At 45.2% G+C, this 15,171-nt stretch overlaps 1 protein-coding gene across 5 annotated transcripts in view; it reads right to left on the reverse strand.

The window, feature by feature from the left end:
- Positions 1-15,171, reverse strand: part of LOC118371835 (RNA binding protein fox-1 homolog 3-like) — a 498,524-nt gene that overhangs the window by 184,260 nt on the left and 299,093 nt on the right. The window lies entirely within an intron of this gene.

The following is a 15,171-nucleotide window of genomic DNA, read 5'->3' on the forward strand; positions in this document are numbered from 1 at the left end:
CCCTGTATGAGACATGTAAGCCAGGCCCTCGGCCCTCCGCCTCCAGCCCTGGCCACAGTGACACGGCTGCTGTGTATGAAGAGCTTCTGCCTGGAGAGGAGAGAACCACTCTTAAGTTAGGCCCCTGCAGCAGCTGAGGAGCCAGCCAGCCCACACACTAACACTAAGGTCCCCACAACATATGATTTACACACACACACTACTACATGTCCCCAAGTAGGATGAACGCAGGTCCCCATTGTCATTTCTGCACAAAGGAATGCTGCAAAGGGGAGGTGGGGGAAACTGGAAGCAGTGCTGACAAGCAACACATGCATTATTTAAAAACAAAAGTAAAAAATGGCCATTAAAGTGTCAGTGGTGCTCTCGGCGGCTGGTGGTGGAGGTGGCTAGGGCGCGGTGTGTGTATTACTGTTATTAATGGGCCAGGCGTGGGGGGCATTGCTACGCTGTGATTGCTTTGCTGTTGCCATCCAGGGTTCACACAATTTTTTTCACCCATTCTTTTTCAAGAGCGTGTGTGCAAATGTGTGTCTGTGAGAGAGAGAGAGAGAGAGAGAGAGAGAGAGAGAGAGAGAGAGAGAGAGAGAGAGAGAGAGAGAGAGAGAGAGAGAGAGAGATACACTGCAGGCCGGGAGCAGCGTCAATGAGCTCCTATTGCTAATTAAGAGAGGGACCTTCCCCAGCGAATAGCAGCACAAGTGCTTCTATCATCCTCTGATACAGTGTCATGTTCTTCCTAAATACAGTGGGCTGGGGATGGGGTGGACATATTGGAAATAAGTACATAGCAATTCACTATGCAGCATGAGATAAAGGGTTACTGTTACTGACAGTAGCCCTTATTACTACAGTCAACCTTTAACTGCCTCAGTCTCCAACACATGTTACAGTCATACCTTTAACTGCCTCAGTCTCCAACACATGTTACAGTCAACCTTTAACTGCCTCAGTCTCCAATACATGTTACAGTCATACCTTTAACTGCCTCAGTCTCCAACACATGTTACAGTCATACCTTTAACTGTCTCAGTCTCCAACACATGTTACAGTCAACTTTTAACTGTCTCAGTCTCCAACACATGTTACAGTCATACCTTTAACTGCCTCAGTCTCCAACACATGTTACAGTCAACTTTTAACTGCCTCAGTCTCCAACACATGTTACAGTCATACCTTTAACTGCCTCAGTCTCCAACACATGTTACAGTCATACCTCTAACTGCCTCAGTCTCCAACACATGTTACAGTCAACCTTTAACTGCCTCAGTCTCCAACACACGTTACAGTCATACCTTTAACTGCCTCAGTCTCCAACACATGTTACAGTCATACCTTTAACTGCCTCAGTCTCCAACACATGTTACAGTCAACCTTTAACTGCCTCAGTCTCCAACACATGTTACAGTCAACCTTTAACTGTTTCAGTCTCCAACACATGTTACAGTCAACCTTTAACTGCCTCAGTCTCCAACACATGTTACAGTCAACTTTTAACTGCCTCAGTCTCCAACACATGTTACAGTCATACCTTTAACTGCCTCAGTCTCCAACACATGTTACAGTCATACCTTTAACTGCCTCAGTCTCCAACACATGTTACAGTCAACCTTTAACTGCCTCAGTCTCCAACACATGTTACAGTCATACCTTTAACTGCCTCAGTCTCCAACACATGTTACAGTCATACCTTTAACTGCCTCAGTCTCCAACACATGTTACAGTCAACCTTTAACTGCCTCAGTCTCCAACACATGTTACAGTCATACCTTTAACTGCCTCAGTCTCCAATACATGTTACAGTCATACCTTTAACTGCCTCAGTCTCCAATACATGTTACAGTCAACCTTTAACTGCCTCAGTCTCCAACACATGTTACAGTCAACCTTTAACTGCCTCAGTCTCCAATACATGTTACAGTCAACCTTTAACTGCCTCAGTCTCCAACACATGTTACAGTCATACCTTTAACTGCCTCAGTCTCCAACACATGTTACAGTTATACCTTTAACTGCCTCAGTCTCCAACACATTTTACAGTCATACCTTTAACTGCCTCAGTCTCCAACACATGTTACAGTCATACCTTTAACTGCCTCAGTCTCCAACACATGTTACAGTCATACCTTTAACTGCCTCAGTCTCCAACACATGTTACAGTCATACCTTTAACTGCCTCAGTCTCCAACACATGTTACAGTCATACCTTTAACTGCCTCAGTCTCCAACACATGTTACAGTCAACCTTTAACTGCCTCAGTCTCCAACACATGTTACAGTCAACCTTTAACTGCCTCAGTCTCCAACACATGTTACAGTCAACCTTTAACTGCCTCAGTCTCCAACACATGTTACAGTCATACCTTTAACTGCCTCAGTCTCCAACACATGTTACAGTCATACCTTTAACTGCCTCAGTCTCCAACACATGTTACAGTCATACCTTTAACTGCCTCAGTCTCCAACACATGTTACAGTCATACCTTTAACTGCCTCAGTCTCCAACACATGTTACAGTCAACCTTTAACTGCCTCAGTCTCCAACACATGTTACAGTCATACCTTTAACTGCCTCAGTCTCCAACACATGTTACAGTCAACCTTTAACTGCCTCAGTCTCCAACACATGTTACAGTCAACCTTTAACTGCCTCAGTCTCCAACACATGTTACAGTCAACCTTTAACTGCCTCAGTCTCCAACACATGTTACAGTCATACCTTTAACTGCCTCAGTCTCCAACACATGTTACAGTCATACCTTTAACTGCCTCAGTCTCCAACACATGTTACAGTCATACCTTTAACTGCCTCAGTCTCCAACACATGTTACAGTCATACCTTTAACTGCCTCAGTCTCCAACACATGTTACAGTCATACCTTTAACTGCCTCAGTCTCCAACACATGTTACAGTCAACCTTTAACTGCCTCAGTCTCCAACACATGTTACAGTCAACCTTTAACTGCCTCAGTCTCCAACACATGTTACAGTCATACCTTTGGAATACAGAAAGATGATGTAATACTTCTCTGAGAAGAAAGAAGACGACATTGTGTTCCTGTGACCACAAAGTGTTGGCTCTCTCCTCAGTTCTGACACCACTTCACTACAGAGGAATTTAAAGCGTAGGGAAAATCAAGCAATCAAGCAATCAATACAGTATCCCTCTAGCTACATATTCATAAACAGAGGAAGGCTCGAGGCAGTTCATGTCACATTCTTCTCTGTAACTGCCTCTGAAATGCAGCCAGAAAGTAAGGTGCTAAAAAAACATTTGATTTCAACTCATAGTTCCACTATTTAAAAAGAGCATGTGGAGCATTTCTTCCATTTAATAACATGTGTTCATTCTTTAATCTGGTGACATGTGGTTATTGGTCCGTCTGTGTTAAAGAGTTGATATTCTGTTTTTGGTGCCCATGTCTTTTTTCTGTTAGGTCCTCTCAGCAGTTGTGTGCTTCTATCTTATCTGCAGACTCAACATTATCGAGGCCAACCTCTGATTAATTATTAATTGTGTGATTAAAAAGTAGAGAAGGAGGTGTGTGTGTGTGGGGGGGGGGGGGTAGGAGAGAGGCAGGCAGGGAGGGGTTGGGTTGGGTAGAAGCCTGTATCCTTTCTACATCATTGGTGTCGGTCTCCACAATGTTATTATCCAGACCTTCAAATGACATTTTTCATCGCTATCTTTATATATGTTTTGTTACATATCAGAACAGGGCATTTGACAGGAAGCTTCTAACAGAGCGTAATGGTCAAGGCACATGTGATGGTGATGTGATGGTGATGGGGTGGTGGGTGTTGTTTTATTAAGTGAGTGATGCCGTCTCTTCAGTGTGCCTGGCGTGATCCTCCTCTGGATCGGTATGTGACTCCCCCTTTCATCTCAGAGTCACACACACAGAAAGACTTCATGGGGGATTTGGAGCCCAACACTTCCCTGTCAGACTACAAGCAGCAACTTACTTCACCAAATGAGGACCTAAAGACAAATCCCAGAAAAATGTGTACCGCTCACGACAAACCATAAGCAGTACATGCAGTGTAGTAGTAGTCATTTGTAGCACAATACAAAGCATTGAATGAAGTAAAAAAGAAAAGAAAATGCATCTGTCAATTATTGTCAAAAGTGTTTGCAATAGTTTAGGTGTTGGGTGAGATTTATTTTAATGAACCAAACATGCAGAGTTTATCTGCTTATGCGTGAGTGTGTGTGTGCACTTCCCTGGCCACTGCTCTCACATGTGCTCCCCTGACAATGCAGATGAAGGTGGGGAGCTGGAGCACAGAGCTCCAGAGAGATGCAGCTCGGAGATCCTTGTTTCTAGCGACAAGGCACATTGCTGCAATGCAATAAGGGCAAACAACACTCTTAATAATTCAGGGCATGATACCGTGAGGGGGGATGGGTGGGGCAGAGATGCCTTAGAGTACCGCAGAATGGCTCATTTAGCCCCTGCCACGCATTATTAAAGTTGTATCGAACCCCCTCCTGAGTCCTTCCTCAAGTCTTATCCCCCTTCCTCATTCCAAAAGCCTGCGAGGTAACCAATAAGAGCTAGCAACATTTATAAACAACAAAGTACCCTGCACCTTGGAGGAGGTAAACAATGGTGTTCCTCTTAATCTCCTTTTTCCGTGCTCTCCGTGAGTCCTCAGGTCCAGAATTTGTCATTGCTTTATCCTGTTTGCACTGTAGGCCACAGAGCCTTCTCATTCCGGATTATGTTCTTCCTGAGCTATGCCCATGGATGCAGAAAATTGTGGGGAATGATGCTTGCATGGAATCCGTTGGAGTAATAAAATAGTCCTCCTGTGTTAATGACGTATGATGGCATTGCTCTGGACATATTCAAAGAATGATAATAGTACTTAATAAGAAAGACGATTTCTGCTCCAAAGTGCTTTCCCTGTTTACATTAAAATAGGTTGACGCTGAGATAGATAGGCTTGTCTACACAATTGCTCCAAAAGAATACAGTTGGATTCAGATCAAAAGCAATGCATTGGAGAATTTTAAACAAAACATGTTTTCCTTTTTTCATGTCAATCACATAAAATAAGTATTACAAAATGCAGATTGCTACCATGTAATTACTAATTAAATGCCAGAGAACAATGCACAGGCTATAAAATAATCAGATAGTGACAGGTGCAGTATACACTGCTGCAGGGTCCTCTTAAATCATAACAAATGTTTCCTGAGAGTGCAACATATGCCGCCACATATGCAAAATGCAGCTAACCAGGGAGAAAAGAAAAACCTGCCCATGAAAGTCAGAGGCGTTATGGTAGACATAGAGTTTGATGATAGACCTTGTAAATCAGTGCAGCTGGAATAGCCAGCCAGCCAGCCAGTCAGTCAGCCAGTGTGACTCTTTCTATCTCTTTCTCTATTTCTGCCTGCCATTTTAGCTGCTCAACACAGAGGTCCCATTTTCTTCAAAGATATGTAAATTAGCCACATTGGCTCCTGTTGTAGGGCTGATCTGGTCTGATCCTAACAGTGAAACCTACCTATGTACTAAACTGTACCACAGGCCTCCCGCCACCCTCCCTCCCTCCTCCAGGAACCCAGCGGTATGAAGAAAGAACGAGGTCCCTGAGGTATCCCTCCTCTCATGACACCAGCCCTGTTAATAGATGAGTCATTACATTCAAAGTGAACAATTATTTTAATACCATAACATATAAAAAAGAAAAACGAATAAAGGCAGATATATAGGCAGCATATATTGTAGCTTGTATAGCGCCTATGAACTTTGATCAAAGCTAATGTAGTTATTGTGTCACATAGAGGTGGTAGGGCCAGCGGAGGGAGGGAGGCTCCAGTTGTAGCGTGTTCTCCTCAGATAGCTCCAGCTACAGTAAAAGCCATCTCCTCTCCTTTTCTTTTCCTTCCCCTTTGCTCTCCCCTCCTCTAATCTCCTGTCCTCTCCCCTCCTCTAATCTCCTCTCCTCTCCTGTCCTCTCCCCTCCTCTACTCTACTCTCCTCTCCTCTATTCTCCTCTCCCGTCCTCTACTCTCCTCTCCCGTCCTCTACTCTCCTCTCCCGTCCTCTACAATCCTCTCCTCTCCCGTCCTCTACAATCCTCTCCTCTCCCGTCCTCTACAATCCTCTCCTCTCCCGTCCTCTACAATCCTCTCCTCTCCCGTCCTCTACAATCCTCTCCTCTCCCGTCCTCTACAATCCTCTCCTCTCCCGTCCTCTACAATCCTCTCCTCTCCCGTCCTCTACAATCCTCTCCTCTCCCGTCCTCTACAGTCCTCTCCTCCCCAGTCCTCTATAGTTCTCTCCTCTCCTCTCCCCTCCTCTCCTCTCACCCCTTCTCCTCTCTCCTCCTCTGCCCTCCCCTCCTCCGCTCTACTCTCCCCTCCTCCCCTCTCACCCATTCTCCTCTCCTCCCACCCCTTCTCCCCCCTCCTCTCCTCCTCTCCTTTCCCCTCCTCTCACCCCTTCTCCCCTCCTCTCCTCTCCTCGCCTCTACTCTCACATCCTCCCCAATTCTCTCCTCTCCTGTCCTTGTGCATTATGAATGGAGCCATGTTCAGTCACGGACTGGCTGCACTTTCTGAACTTTCGCTGAGTAAGTTCTACTGGCTCCTCTACTCTTTAATCATTCCCCATTAGAGCAGAGGCCTATTGACTTCCAGTATGGAGATGAATAAGGCTGTAGCACCAGCCATATCTGGCTGCAGGCAGGAAGGAAGGGATTCACAGCACTAATAACAAGCTTGGGCCACAGACCCAGACACAGAAACAGACCCAGACACAGACCCAGACACAGACAAAGACCAAGACACAGCTGATGAAGAGCACTGGATCTGGGGAGGAGGAGGATGAGGAGGATGAGGAGGAGGAGGAGGAGGAGAGTCTCTGATGGTGGATGACATCAGTGTCATCAGCACTGGAACTGATATTGATCTAGTAGCCTTCAAAACTATTACTGACTTCATCACCCTTCGTCATCTGAGGATAAGAATTGACTTGTCAGCCAACAATAAAACTAATCAATAAATAAATTAACTATTCAAATTGAAACTATTGAGAATGAAATATTTGACAAGCATTCACATTTTTGGGAGCTTTTTAAGAATTCTTGAGGTCCTGGCAATTGGAGAGAACTGGAAGAGACAACAGTGGATGGAGATGTAGCACATATGTCTCTATGTCTCCACTGTAGCCTGTGTTAAGGTGGACTGGTCCACTCAGTAGAATGGAGTTATGATGAAGGGCCTTTAGGATTGCATCAGACTATTGATTGCTAGCAGCACTGAGAGACGTGGTTTACCATCGTTATAAACAACCTTTTTGTGAAGTACAGTTTGTGGAAACAAATGATTTTATTTAGTAGATTTTTGGATTTGACTGTTGAATAATTTATGGCTACACAACCCTTGGCACGGGGAGCGAGAAAACCCCCACAAAGAGCACATATCAAATGCTATCATATACAGGCCTGCATACTTGAATGCTTTCTCTTTCCAATAGATTTTTTTCCCACTCAACCTACATCAGCTCTGCTTTGTCAACATCAGTTGAGTGAGAAGTCCCGAGGGCCAGAAAATCTCCTGTAATCTGCCAGACTTTTCTGCCATGTATGGCACACTTGTTTTCCTATATCCCTCTAAGTGTTATTGAGTCTGCAAACGCTGACATTGTTGTATCATTTTGGATCCAGTATCTGGGTGAAATGCCCAGTAGGGCTGTTTGAATTACTTGAGCTGTGGTGAATATTATGCCAGATGTATTCCTCACCCAGATGCTCTGTATTAATTCATGGATAAATGACAGAATGATGGCTATGGAAACAAATGCATGTATTTTTCACATCAATTAATAATTCAATGAATTCACATCAGATCTTTTTCAGATCTGATTAGTCAAAAGACCAATTAGTGAAAAGAAGATCAGAATTGGGTTACCTGTGTAAACACAGCCTATTTGATCTATTTATGTCCTTGGTCAGGGGCTGATGACAAGTGTCTGTTTAAGTGCCCTTGTGGAAAAAAGGTGGATAGCATCAGTAATCCTGCACTGAGGAAATACTCTAGCAGCAGCTCACACAGTGGGGGAGGTGGAGGAGGTGGGGGGTCTATAAAATATCAAAGCAGATCGATTAGCCTGACCTCATACCATATCCATGTTGTGCAGCGAGGGAGGCAGCCATATAGGGTCAAATCAGGTCAAGGAACAAAACAAAGCAAGCCCAATGATATTTTTCTGATTTTTGGCATAGGTTATTTTGTTAATAACGACAGAATAAATCCTATTTTCACCTATTTTCCTAATTCATCCAAACTAGCAATATTGCCATTCTCACTTGTGCCGAAGACAAACTGTGATTGCTACAGTGCCGCAGCAGTCGTTCCTTCCTGAAAAATAAAAAAGAATCACCAGGGATGATGGCTCTCACATCGTGTTCCACATTCGTGTTGTCTAGTATCGGCTTTATAAAGACCATGGCCCACTCAATTGCACTCCAGAGGCAGAAGCTTACTAACTGAAGAGAAACCAGGTCAACTGATAGGGGAATTATATTGTTATCTTTATATGTGCGCCACAGATACAGTGGTGGAACTCTTGTTAGCGACTCTGCCGTTTACAAAGCAATCAGGCTGGGTTATCGACACGGGAGGAGCGGCACTAACCTACAGTAATCCACTCCATGTTTGCTAATGAACGGCTGCGCGGCTTGGTGCCCTGGCTATAGCTATGCCACAGACGGAGATTGAAGATGGAAAGAGCTCCAGAATAAACAGGAACAGGGGAGAGGGTGGAGGGACGGTCTGGGTATGTTGGGGAGGAGGGGGGCTGTTGCCCTGTCTTGACATCCCATCATGAGACCCCTTGGCTGGGCCGGTCGGGGAGGGGAGGGAGGGGAGGCTTGCTGCTGCTTGCTGGCGATGCAGAGTCTGTTTGCTGTGCATCCATCAACCTCTGTGTCCTGCCGAGGAGGCGATCGATACTCAACACAAAAGCTCATTGATGACAGACAGCTCTTGACAAACATATAGCATTTTTTCTGTCTAGTATAGCAATAATCTCCAAGGTCAGTGTGAGTCATTCAAGACGGTGGAGACACAAGGAGCTCATGCGAAGCGCCGTGAGACGGCTTCTTACGGGCTGAAACAAAGGGATTGCACTGATGTATTTTAGTGTCTATTTTACTTCTTGGCACATTGTTAGACTCCACACCATGAACATGACAATTGGCGAAACTGTCATGCACTGTCAATCACTGACAGCAAAACCCCAAGGACACTCCACAGACCAGGAAGCTAATGGCTACAGATCATTGGTTGCTGTTGCTTTGAACGTGACATACTGTAAACCATCGGAACCCGCCACTGTTGATCTAAAAGGAATTTATACCTTTCAAAACACAGTCTCACACTGAATATAATATACTGTACATAGATCTAAAGTCCCCATTCAAGCCCTTACTTCCCTCTCTCCTCCTCTCCAATCCACTCAGACCCGGCGCCAGGATAAAGTGACCAAGGGGGCAGTTGAAATCAGCGAGGGGGCACAATTTTGGGGGGTTCTTGCATTGCAATTATATTGAATTCTGCTTATATCATGCTACACCACAATAAACATAAAGTTCAAATGCCATGACAAGTAGGCTACAGATTTCGTGCAAATCTCTGCTGGACATCACATTACACACTAAAGCAAAGCCGTTTTAGTGATGAATATAGGCTACAAGGTAGATAATAGGGCAATTCATCTATTACAAACAGCCTATGTAACACACAGCAGTCTTACCAAAACAATGCAAACTAAATGCTGAAAGTAGTAGCCTAGTTATTCATGCATGCAAACAAAAACACAGAAAAAATTGCGAATGTGAACGAGTGGGAACAGAACAAAACAGCGATACCAAGTAAACAAAATATCAGATGAATAAAGGCATGACACAATCTATAATTAGGCTAGTTATATTAACAGTAAACAAACACAGTAAAGAAAAGGTGAATGGAGATCCAGATAACCAAAACAGCCTACTGTAACGGCATTCATCCTCCTCTTCTGAGCGAGAAAGATCGGAGGACCAATGCGCAGTGTGGTAAGTGTACTTAACGTTTATTTAAAGACATAAACTGAACTCTGCAAAACAATAAACGTGAAACGAACAAAACCGAAACAGTACCGTGTGGCAACAAACACTCACACGGAAACAAACACCCACAACTCAAAAGTGAAACCCAGGCTACCTAAGTATGATTCTCAATCAGAGACAACTAACGACATCTGCCTCTGATTGAGAACCATACTAGGCTGAACTCAAAATCACAACATAGAAAAACACACATAGATTGCCCACCCCAACTCACACCCTGACCATACTAAATAAAGACAAAACAAAGGAAATAAAGGTCAGAACATGACAGTACCGCCCCCCAAAGGTGCGGACTTCGGTAGCAAAACCTGAACCTATAGGGGAGGGTCTGGGTGGGCGTCTGTCCGTGGTGGTGGCTCTTGCGCGGGACTTAGACCCCACTTCACCACAGTTTTTCTCCGCCTCATTGTCCGCCTCCGTGGCCTCTTAAACACGGCAACCCTCGCCGCCAACCTCGGACTGGGGACCCTAGAAATGGGTCCCGAATGGACAGGACATTCCGGCAGTGCCGGACAGGCGGGAGACTCCGGCAACTCCGGAGTGAATGGCGATTCTGGCATCGCCTGGCTGACTGGCGGCTCTGGCGGCTCCTGGCTGACTGACGGCTCTGGCGGCTCCTGGCTGGTTGGCGGCTCTGGCAGCTCCTGGCTGGCTGACGGCTCTGGCGGCTCCTGGCTGGCTGGCGGCTCTGGCGGCTCCTGGCTGACTGGCGGCTCTGGCGGTTCCTGGCTGACTGGCGGGTCTGGCGGCTCCTGGCTGACTGCCAGCTTTGGCGGCTCCTGGCTGACTGGCGGCTCCTAGCTGACTGGCGGCTCCTGGCAGACGGGAGACTCTGGCGGCTCAGGACATACGGGAGACTCTGGCGGCTCGGGAGAGGGAGGAAGGCTCTGGCAGCGCTGGACAGGCAGGAGCACCTGTAGGGAGAAAACGGAGAGACAGCCTGATGCGTGGAGGTGGCACTGGGCACTGACCGGACCGTGCAGGCGCACTGGAGCTCTTGAGCACCGAGCCTGCCCAAACTTACCTGGTTGAATGCCAGGCCAGGTGGAATAGCCCGCACTGGGGTGTGCTGGAGACCAGATGCGTAGAGCCGGCTTTATGGCACCTGGCTCGATGCCCACTCTAGCCCGACCGATACGCGGAGATGGAATGTACCGCACCGGGCTATGCACACGGGCTATGCACACACACAATGCGCTCCACCGCATAACACGGTACCTGCCCAGTCCCTCTCTCTCTCCAGTAAGCACGGGAAGTTGGCGCAGGTCTCCTACCTGGTTTCGCCATACTCCCCGTGTGCCTCCCCCAAGAGATTTTTGGGGCTGCCTCGCGGGCTGCCAGCCCCGACGCCGTGCTGCCTCCTCATACCAGCGCCTCTCTGCCTTCGCTGCCTCGAGCTCTGCTTTGGGGCGGCGATATTCCCCTGGCTGTGCCCAGGGTCCTTTGCCGTCCAGAATCTCCTCCCATGTCCAGGAGTCCTGCGTTCTTTGCCGCTGCTGCTGCTGCCCTTTACCACGCTGCTTGGTCCTTTGTTGGTGGGTGTAGAAAATAGAAAAACACACATAGACTGCCCACCCCAACTCACACCCTGACCATACTAAATAAAGACAAAACAAAGGAAATAAAGGTCAGAAAGTGACACCTACAGCCTATTACTGTGAGATGCAGACATGCACAGCTGTCTTGCCAAACAAATATGCCTATAGGCCCGCTTCAGACATGGAAAACCATGCAGCTCATGAGTACAGCAACATGTTGTGATATGGCAATGCACGTTTTTGAATCAAATTCTGTCACATGGAATGACGCTGGAGAGACGAAGCAGGTACGGGGAGTAAAACATTTACTAAATAATGGACATGGATCAAGACAGGAACAGCGTCAGCAAACAGGTAACACAAACAAAAGACAATCAATGCAGAAGCGGGGGACAGAGCTGGGGAACTGACAAATATAGGGGAGGTAATAACAGGTGATAAGTGAGTCCAGGTGAGTCCAATATCGCTGAAGCGTGTAATGAGGGAAGGCAGGTGTGCGTAATGGATGGAAGGAGAGCGGGAGCAGACATGACAAATTTGAAAATGTTTCCAATACGTACAGTTCCATTTACAACCATAAAAACCAATAGGCTACTAAGAAAACAATAATAGAATGTATTTCTATGATGAAACATACCGATACTTAGCTATATTTTGGGTACTTCATTTGGGCTCTTGTTATATGGTATTATATTGAATTGTGCTTTTATCACATTATACCACAATAAACATTGACATTCAAATACTTTTGACCAAGAAATGACAGGTTGGTGTGAGAATCTCCACTCCGCTCTATCAGCACCATGGACAGCGCCTTACAAGATTAGATTGATTCTTACCTTTTCAGAAGAGTCACATTTACATGTCCTTAAAAACAGCCTATAACTAACTACAAAAACACTCTTCCTTGTGTTTCGATCTGTAGTATATGCAAAACTTTATATTGTTGTATAAAAATTGTATTGTTGTTTTTTCTTTCCTAAAACAATAATTGTCGACCTCACAGTTTGGAGATTTGAATACTAAATACATTAGGGCATTGCATGCATAGGCCTATCTTACATTGTGGAATAATAGTGAAGGTATCAAAACTATGAAATAACACAAAAAAAGTGTAAAAGTGTAAAACAAATCAAAATATATTGTATATTTGAGATTCTTCAAAGTAGCCACCCTTTGCCTTGATGACAGCTTTGCACATGGTTGGCATTCTCTCAACAAAAAAACATATTTTTTTCCCAATATAAATTTGCCTGCATCTTTATGTGCTCTAATATCGTTTATTTGGGGCTAATTCTCTACCTGAGTAGAGAATTAACTCAAGTAACTCAAAACATTTGCTCGCTCACTAACTCTAAAGATAATACCCACTCATTGTAGCCATGTATTAATCTAAAGGTACATTTAGATTTTAAAATTGTATACAATCGGAACGCTTTTCAAGTGGCTCACTTGACACAGCAGCAGGCCCCATAAAAGCAGGTAAAGGAGGATAATGTACATCACTGTTTGACCAAATCATGGTTTTAGCCTCCTAAAAAATAGGACGTTTTTAGTAAGGTGAATGAATGTGCAGCCCACACCGATGAAACCAATACATTTTTTAACTCCCACAGCCAGCTGTCAAAAGGTTGAAAAATGTGACTAAATGGTCGCAGTCTGGAGCCCTGCCTTGTGGGATTTTCTGCCTTGAGGCATACTCTCTAACTTTCATTTTACTTAGACGAAAAAGGTCTCCATCTTCACAATCAACAGTAGCCTAGGCCAATGCTCCTCTCACTTTTTCTCTGTCCTCAGAAGCAGGGCAACCGTGACAATTTGGACAGCTAAAATATTTTTTAATCGTCTTTGTATTTATTTAATCTGCAGAATTTTGGCAAATACCGGTTAACGGAAACCTGCACCCCAATGGCTTTCCATAGCCCCCCTACCAGTGGAGGCTCCTCAGAGGAGGCAAGGGAGGACCATCCTCCTCAGTGAATTACATTTTTTTTAAATAGTGAAACATTAAAAATGTTATCCTTTTCAGACAAAACTATACAAAATATATTCACGTCACCAAATAATTAATTCAAAATTCAAAAGGCATTCAAACATCTGAGCTATCTTTGTCGCAGGTGCATGATAACAGTTTAAAACCTGCACACTGTTCTTGCTAGTATCACTGCTCTTCATTAAGCTTTACATATCGGCCTCAAGGCCTTGAGTTTCAGACAAAGGCCTTGAGGCCGATACGTAAATACAAAATAATTGATTAAAACACACTGTTATGTAATGAAGGTCTACAGTAGCCTCAGCAGCACTCTGTAGGATAGCACTGTGGTGTAGCCGGAGAACAGCTAACTTCTGTCCTCCTCTGTGTACATTGACTTCAATAAAAAACCTAAGAGGCTCATGGTTCTCACCCCCTTCCATAGACTTACACAGTAATTATGAGGACTTCCAGAGGACGTCCTCTTGCAGCATGAACTGACATGTTGTCCACCAAATCAAAGGATCAGAGAATGAATCTAGAACTGGAATCATAAGCTACAGCTAGCTCGCACTGCAGTGCATACAATGGGGTGAGTAGCTGACTCAAAGAGAAAGAAGAGAGAGAAAGACAATGTAATGTATTGCCACTGGGGCCTGCCAGTGTAACTGCTAAACTGCTTGCTGCTGAATGTAAACTGTACACCTTGATTCTCTCAACATGTGCACCAACGTTGTAAACTTTCATTCATAGGCTAGGTTGCAGCAATCTCATGATGGGTACAAGGAAAATATTAGTATCATGTAGTAGCCTAAATCGATGTTGTATTGAGCTGAGTGACTGGAGTATGAATGACAGTCATCCAATATGCTGTTATAGAAATAAGGCCATATTAAACGGCACTGACCGCCACTGCCTCCTACACACACCCATTGTGCTGACAGAGCAGTGGAGATACAGATTTGAAGATAACCTGTCACTCAATCATTTAAACTTTTTTCTATTTTTATATAGGCACAAAACTAAAACTGAGGAGGCTCAGGTTTGAACTGAGGGTGCTAAGCCCGATTTTGCCCCCTCGTGGAGCAGGGTACGACTCCATTTTACCATAGTTATTATGGAGACTCAGACGGATAGAGAGGGAGTCACACATACATAACATGGGGACCTACAGGTGTGAGTTACGATGGATACTTCCAGTCATAATAGAAGGCCAGGCTTCCACCCCAGGCCATCCTGCCAGCTGGCCAGAGTGAGTGAGAGTGATGCCCGAGCGAGGCAGCCCCATTAGGGAAGTGCTGCCTGGTGGTGATCAGAGCTGAGCGCTAGCTAGGAGCGGTGCGCAGGCCGGGCAGGCTAGCTCAGGTAATTAAAGGCAAACCCAGGAAGGCAGGGAAAGCAGGGGCACCCAGATTTATGCGGCTCAGTAATGCACACACTAAAGTCAGCCCGCCATCCAAAGGCACACTTTACTGCCAATCTTATGAAGCATTAGCTACCTCACCATGCTGATGCATTCCATCATTCTCTCA

The sequence above is a fragment of the Oncorhynchus keta genome, chromosome 32 (genome assembly GCF_023373465.1).
Source record: "Oncorhynchus keta strain PuntledgeMale-10-30-2019 chromosome 32, Oket_V2, whole genome shotgun sequence".
Taxonomy (NCBI): Eukaryota; Metazoa; Chordata; class Actinopteri; order Salmoniformes; family Salmonidae; genus Oncorhynchus; species Oncorhynchus keta.